The sequence below is a fragment of the Amblyomma mixtum genome, chromosome 3 (genome assembly GCF_055824585.1).
Source record: "Amblyomma mixtum isolate Tamu chromosome 3, ASM5582458v1, whole genome shotgun sequence".
Taxonomy (NCBI): Eukaryota; Metazoa; Arthropoda; class Arachnida; order Ixodida; family Ixodidae; genus Amblyomma; species Amblyomma mixtum.
In genome coordinates this window covers 256,075,824-256,081,854 of record NC_143014.1, presented here as the reverse complement: position 1 = coordinate 256,081,854, position 6,031 = coordinate 256,075,824, and the positions used below count along the sequence as shown (strand labels likewise).

At 53.0% G+C, this 6,031-nt stretch overlaps 1 pseudogene; it reads right to left on the bottom strand.

The window, feature by feature from the left end:
- Positions 1-403: 403 nt before the first annotated feature.
- Positions 404-1,411, bottom strand: LOC149354463 (uncharacterized; annotated as a pseudogene).
- Between the last annotated feature and the right edge of the window lie 4,620 nt (positions 1,412-6,031).

Genomic DNA, 6,031 nt, shown 5'->3' with positions numbered 1-6,031 from the left:
TCCTTGGTTCCTGTGGGCTTTCACGGGACATGACTTTGCTTTCCCTGGTTTTTCCTTTGCTTCACTTGGCTTGTTCATCATGGCGTCTTGCACATCCTTACCTTCTCCCAGGACTGTACTTAGCTTCTCCTTTTCTTGCTTATGTCCTTCGCTTGCAACATCCTTGGCCTTCGCTTGAGTTTTGCCTGGCGTGTGCTTTGCAGGCTCTTCCCTCTCCTTTCTCCGTGCAGCTGTAGAAGTAAACGTCGGCGCTATAGCGCCGACTTGGGTAATAACGCCGACCATTATCGCCGATGTCGGCATCCACCACCCACGGACGTGCTCCGAACGTTGAACACGTTTACGCGACATCAGCACATTCGTAGCACGTGCATAGAGACGGAGGACACCCCGGTGGGCGGCGTCACTCGACGTCCGTCGATTTCGGGGCGGTCTGAAAGTCTTCGTCTTCGGCGGCCGTCGGCACGGCGGTCGAAGCCGTGGCTGCGCGATGCGCCTCGGCCGCCTAATCGTTGTTCGTCCGGTTCTGGACGGACCCCTCCCCGGCCGCTCCGTAGGTGAGCAGGACGGAGAAGACCTGGAAATACATGCACACGAAGACGCCCGCAGAGACGACCCAGACAGCGAAGAGGGCCGGATCACAGCGCGCAGACCAGGAGTGACCCGCGGCATGGCCCAGGAACGTCGACGACGGCGAGATGTCCCCGCCATTGGATAGACCTTGCACCGGGACACTGGTCTTGGCACCTCGAAGGACGTCATCCCTCTCTGACCGTGGTCGGCCTCGGACATTAGTCGCTGCCGGGCTCCGGTCTTCGACGCCGTGATGTCCTTTCAGAACGACGAGGCGTCGCCTCTTGCTCGAAGACCGCCCTCCGTTCTCGCGTCGCGTCGCTCGGATGCGACCCATCTTGTCAAGTGCTTCGTCGTTTTCAGGTGCGCGTCTCTCTCGTTGCAAGCCTTCTACCGCCCTTGAGCCAGCACCGCGTCCTCGATCCTTGCGCTTTGCAGAGCGCCGGGCAGCTCCCGTCTTGGCGTCTGGTGGGTATTCGTCACAGCTGAGGTCCTTGACTTCACCTTCATCCCCTTGCAGTTCGCTTATCTCGTCTCGATTCTGGCATCCTTCGCTTTTCATGACGTGTTATTCTGTACTGGTCTGTCTTGCCGGTCCCGACAAACAGGATCAGAAAGACGCTGGTATGTACTTTGCTGCTGCGGTCTCGACTGTCGCTGCCTTGCTGCTCGGTGTCGCACCTCCTGAAGGAGGCAAGGCTTGGCCGCAACCTCCTTTTGTTGACGGCGGTTTCTGAAGCCCCCCCCCCCCCCCGGTGTTGCCGTGTTTGCCGGGAGAAGTCTTCCTTGGGCTCTCAGCTCCCGCGTCCACCGTCCTCCAGGGCACTTCCGTCTTCATTCTTCGGCGGGCATTGCCTGATCGTTCCGCGTCGGTACACGTCAGTGAAATGGAGAAGGCAGCATAGCTTCCGTTCGACTCACGCTTGGTCGACAGCACGTTGTTGCGAGGGGGGGGGGGGGGGGGGGGGGGTTCGTTTGTTCGATTAATGCCACGCACCTAACGCGCCGCGCGGGCTCCGCGTTGACTCAAAAACGACGACGAAGCGACGGTTGGCTCTCGAAGCGCGCTGGCTTCTTTCTGTGGCCTGGGACCTGGCTCTCTAATTAAAAGAAGGCTCTCAGTCTTGGGTTCTCCCTGACGCCTTCCTGCGCGGCTCCTCAGGTCGTGACAATATGTAGCCAATGTCTGCACCTTGAGGCCCGAATTCCATCTTCATTAGCTAGGTTTCGCCTTTTAACAGTTCAAACCTTTTTAAATGTGTGCGACTCACCTCTTCACACCTCCAGTATAATATTTCTTAGTCAACCTGCAGTCTTTTTAAATGTCACCTGGTCTCGTTTGCATACTCCGCGGATATGTTGTTCCCTTCAGTCTCACCTTAATACCTTGAACATTGTTTCACGGACCTCCATCGAATCTATAACATCTCTCCTTCTTCAAGATTGCATTTGATGACATTTTCCTATCGAATGCCAAGCTCCAGCCCTTTCCTCTCCTTCACGGTTTGTTGCAGGACCACCTAACGTCCTTTCCTTCTCATATTCTCATTGCTACCGATGCCTCACAGGATCGTGAAAAGGCAGGTTTGGGCATTGTTTCACCTACATTGGGATGGTCCTTTTCTCTCCGTCTTCCTGACTTCACTCCATTTTATCGGGCCGAATTATTAGCAGTAATTTTAGCCTTACACAAATTAGATCCTACCATTTTCCAAGTCATGGTTATGACGGACTGTACCTATTCGCTCTTCATTATCATCATCCACTGAGTCTCGGGTATTACGCCTCTTTAAGCAGCTGATCCCGCTCCATCTATATTCGGTGCGGTTGCTCTGGGTACCGGCGCACATGGGCTTTCAATTAAATGAAGTTGCAGATTCCTTAGCAACGGCATCTTCTGCATCCTTGGAGTAGCAAAAACTGGCGCTCGCGCATACTGGAGGTCTCTTTCACGCTTTTGCGATACCGGGTTCCTCTGCTAAATTTCTACCTTTACAGATCTGGTCTGGCGGCTTCTCCACTGTGCCCATTTTGTGCCGAACCTGAGACAGTGGATCACTACCTGCTGTTCTGCCGCCGCTTCTCTTGTTTGAGAAGGCGCCTATTAGAAATCCCATTTCACCAGCTGGGTCTGCCTGTGTGCACTGCAGTTGTTTTTAAGATCCTTTGGCGCTTCTTCGCTGGGACGAAGCAACAGGAGTGCGCGCTGTCCTGCATGCACAAAATTTTAAACACAAGTTTAAACATGTGTAGATACAAGTTGTAGTGCCACAAGAAGATGGCGGACACGGACTGCTTCTACCATGGTCTCTCCGAATCGCATCGAGCGCCGAGCGGCAGGGACTGTTCACACTGGCGAGTCGGGTTCGCTGCTCGCTTCCTGATACCTCTCCCTCCGAACAAGAATTGGCAGGGGAGGAAAGGCGCCGTTCGCGTGCTCTCTTGCCCTTTATCTCGCACATGACGTGTGAGCAAGAGAAACGTCCGTGCACAAGGGCAATGTGGCTCCACGAGCAAAGAAAACTGTACTGCACCAACGACGAAGGCAGCAGAGGCGGCGAGTTGCGAGCCACGCAAGCGTCTCAGACCCAGTGGCATGCGCACGACGAATGGCGGTACCGCGAGGCAGCTTCCGTGTTTGGCCTGCCGCGACGTTTTGGTCCTACCATGTAACATACTGTACCTCTACTGGCACATGTGGAGAAAAGGCCCAGGACACATAAGAGTAATCCAGCTAACGACGCGTAGTGAGAGAAATCGCGAGATAGAATATTATTCATCGTCCATCAGGGAAAATTTGTCGCAGTAATTGTCCCATTATCTAAAAGGCAGTATACACTTGTACGCACGACTGACCTGTTGTTTATACAAAACAAATTGGATACCTCTTTCAACGTTTCATTTTGTTTTTTAGCGGCGCATGAAATTGCAGTGCCGCTTAATCATACGAATGAAAAAAAATATTTTTTGGCGTCATAGGTTGCCTCCGCGCATAATTTCATGAGGGAAACAATAGCATCTCGTAAAATATAGAAAAGAACAGCATATGCAGCAGAAGGCGCAATGCGCCCGCGAAGCGTGTGTCTCGACCCGGACGCCTAGAACAGGCGCGCGCGGAAGCGGCTGCTATGCGCTGTGGCTTGAATTTCCCGGCGCAGCAAGAACCCGGATGTCACGTGACTTGACCTACGACTCCACGACGCTGTGGATGGGATGGAGAGCCATGCGCCATCAGGTCGCGCTGCAAGATATATATGTTAGTGGACGGCTGTCCCAAAAGGGTTCCCCTCCATGACGAATCGGCTTAATTTTGACGCGACAGTCGGGCGACATAATTAAGCCAATGCTCAAGACTCAGTGAAACTTACGAGCCGCGAAGGGCGTGTGTCTGGCTGCCGCTTGTGTCCAATGAGCGCATATTTGCAAGGGCGACACGCGGGTTGCTTTCCCGAATTTTTTTCATGCGGAAGGAGAGTTGTCGTTCTTGACTATTGCCGTCAACGAGAAGCCGAATGTAGAGCAAGCTTTCGTTCACTTCCACGGCGCCGCTGATTGGTTACCCGTTTGAGAGTCGCTGTCGCAAAGCTAAAAAACCTAACCCCGTCCGAAATAATAGAGGTAGTCGTATCCTCCCGACTCGGCCTTTTCTCCACTCTTCCTCTGTGGCAGCATCGTCTTCAGCCTTCCCAGTTCAAGGCGAAGCCCAGGATGTAATCACACTAAAACACGCACGTCCGTTGGGTTTACTCGCCATCACCGCGCAACAAATTTCGATGATGAGCAGTTGCGCATTTAGTTTGTGCGTCGGAAAGATAAGACACCACGACACCACTGACAATTCATTTGAACCTACGTACAGCCTAACCAAATTTTAATAATACCGCGAAAGTTGACTGACTGCTCATTGAGCACCGCATGTGGGTTCCCAGCTGCGAACGAGGCGAGAGCACACGCGTCCGCACGAAGCCTATATACTCCCACTACGAGCGTACTGTGCCCCGCTTTCTCTTTCGCATGACAGACGCCCTCCTGTTCTTATACGTGAGACACCTTTAGTAGACCGCAGGACATACGGAGCCTACATAAACCGCGCATATTCGTAATCTGCCAACCTTACTAATTACCTAGGTCACTGCGTCCGGGCTACCACTTTCGAGCGCGTAAGGGGGGCAGGGATATGAGCTGGCCTGGAGGCGACGCCGCAGTTACTCCACAGTGAAGCCGCTCTGCAACTAAAGCCGTATAGCTTCCTCGGCTCGCGACACAGTTCACTCCTCCACCGAGGAGACATCGTGCCGTGGCTGAACTATCGGAGCGTGATAGATGCTTGCGAGAGTCAGCACGGCTTTTATCTCTGCCGTGTGTCCGCGCACTTTTTGCGTGTCGATGGCTTGGTGAGTTTTCACTGGAGAATCATGTGAACGCTGGAAGGTGCCGCTGTTGTCCTGCTCGGAAGGAATGTTTTTAGTGCTGGCTTTTGGGGCTCCGCCATCGTCCTAGAGCGCAAACTATCTCTGAGACTATTGCACTGACTTCGAAACGGTGGTTGCTGCTGCAGAGGCGACGGCCGGTCTACATGGACGGGCTCTCTTTCACTGTGTGGCGGTAATTGCAGGTGCGCAGCATCTTGGGGCTTTTAAGTGCCACACGAGGATCGGTGCATTTCAAACAAGCCGGAATGCGGTACCCCGGCGACCGGATCATCGACGGCGAAATGCTCATCGGTTATGCTACGAGGCTGTTCCAGGGAGCAGCCGTATTTTTCTCCTCTGAAGGCGGAACATCGGCAGCGTCATCACCATGCGACACCGAAACCATTGCTCTAGCGTACGGACACTGTCGATCTCCGCTTTGACTTCGAACCTGGTTAGAATGTCTTTATAACTTTACAGGGCCTGCAAATTCTCTGCTCTTTGGGGGATTGTATTGTCGCAAACACTCTAGTTGATGTAAACCCATAAAGAGAAGTCCTCACACCGTTGCAATTACGAGTAGCTGACCAAAAAAGTTTGGGAACAGGTTCGCCGAAATGACCTCGAGCCGTTCCTTCGTCTGCGGATCAATCCCCTACCGCTCGCCGCCGACGGAGACCATGTCAGCGAGGAGCGCACAACTAGGTGTACTCGCACATATCACAGCACTGCTGCCACACAGAATGCTGCCAAGGAAAAATGTTCGCCGCCGAAAAGTGCACTGATCAGCGAACAAAAGGTTCAAATTTGCCGCTAAGAAGACGCAGTATAGTGACGCCACCAGTTGTGGAGCATCAGTACCAATCTGTACGTCCAGCATGACACCGAGGCACCCTACATGTTGATGATCGATGATTCCCTAGCCGTTACATTATTTTTTTTTTAAATATAGAAGCCTTACGTTATTGTAGAGTTCCAGTGACTTAACGTTATTCACGAAGCAAGCGCCACCTGATGCTGTCTTGATGAGGCTCATGTCTGTGTTT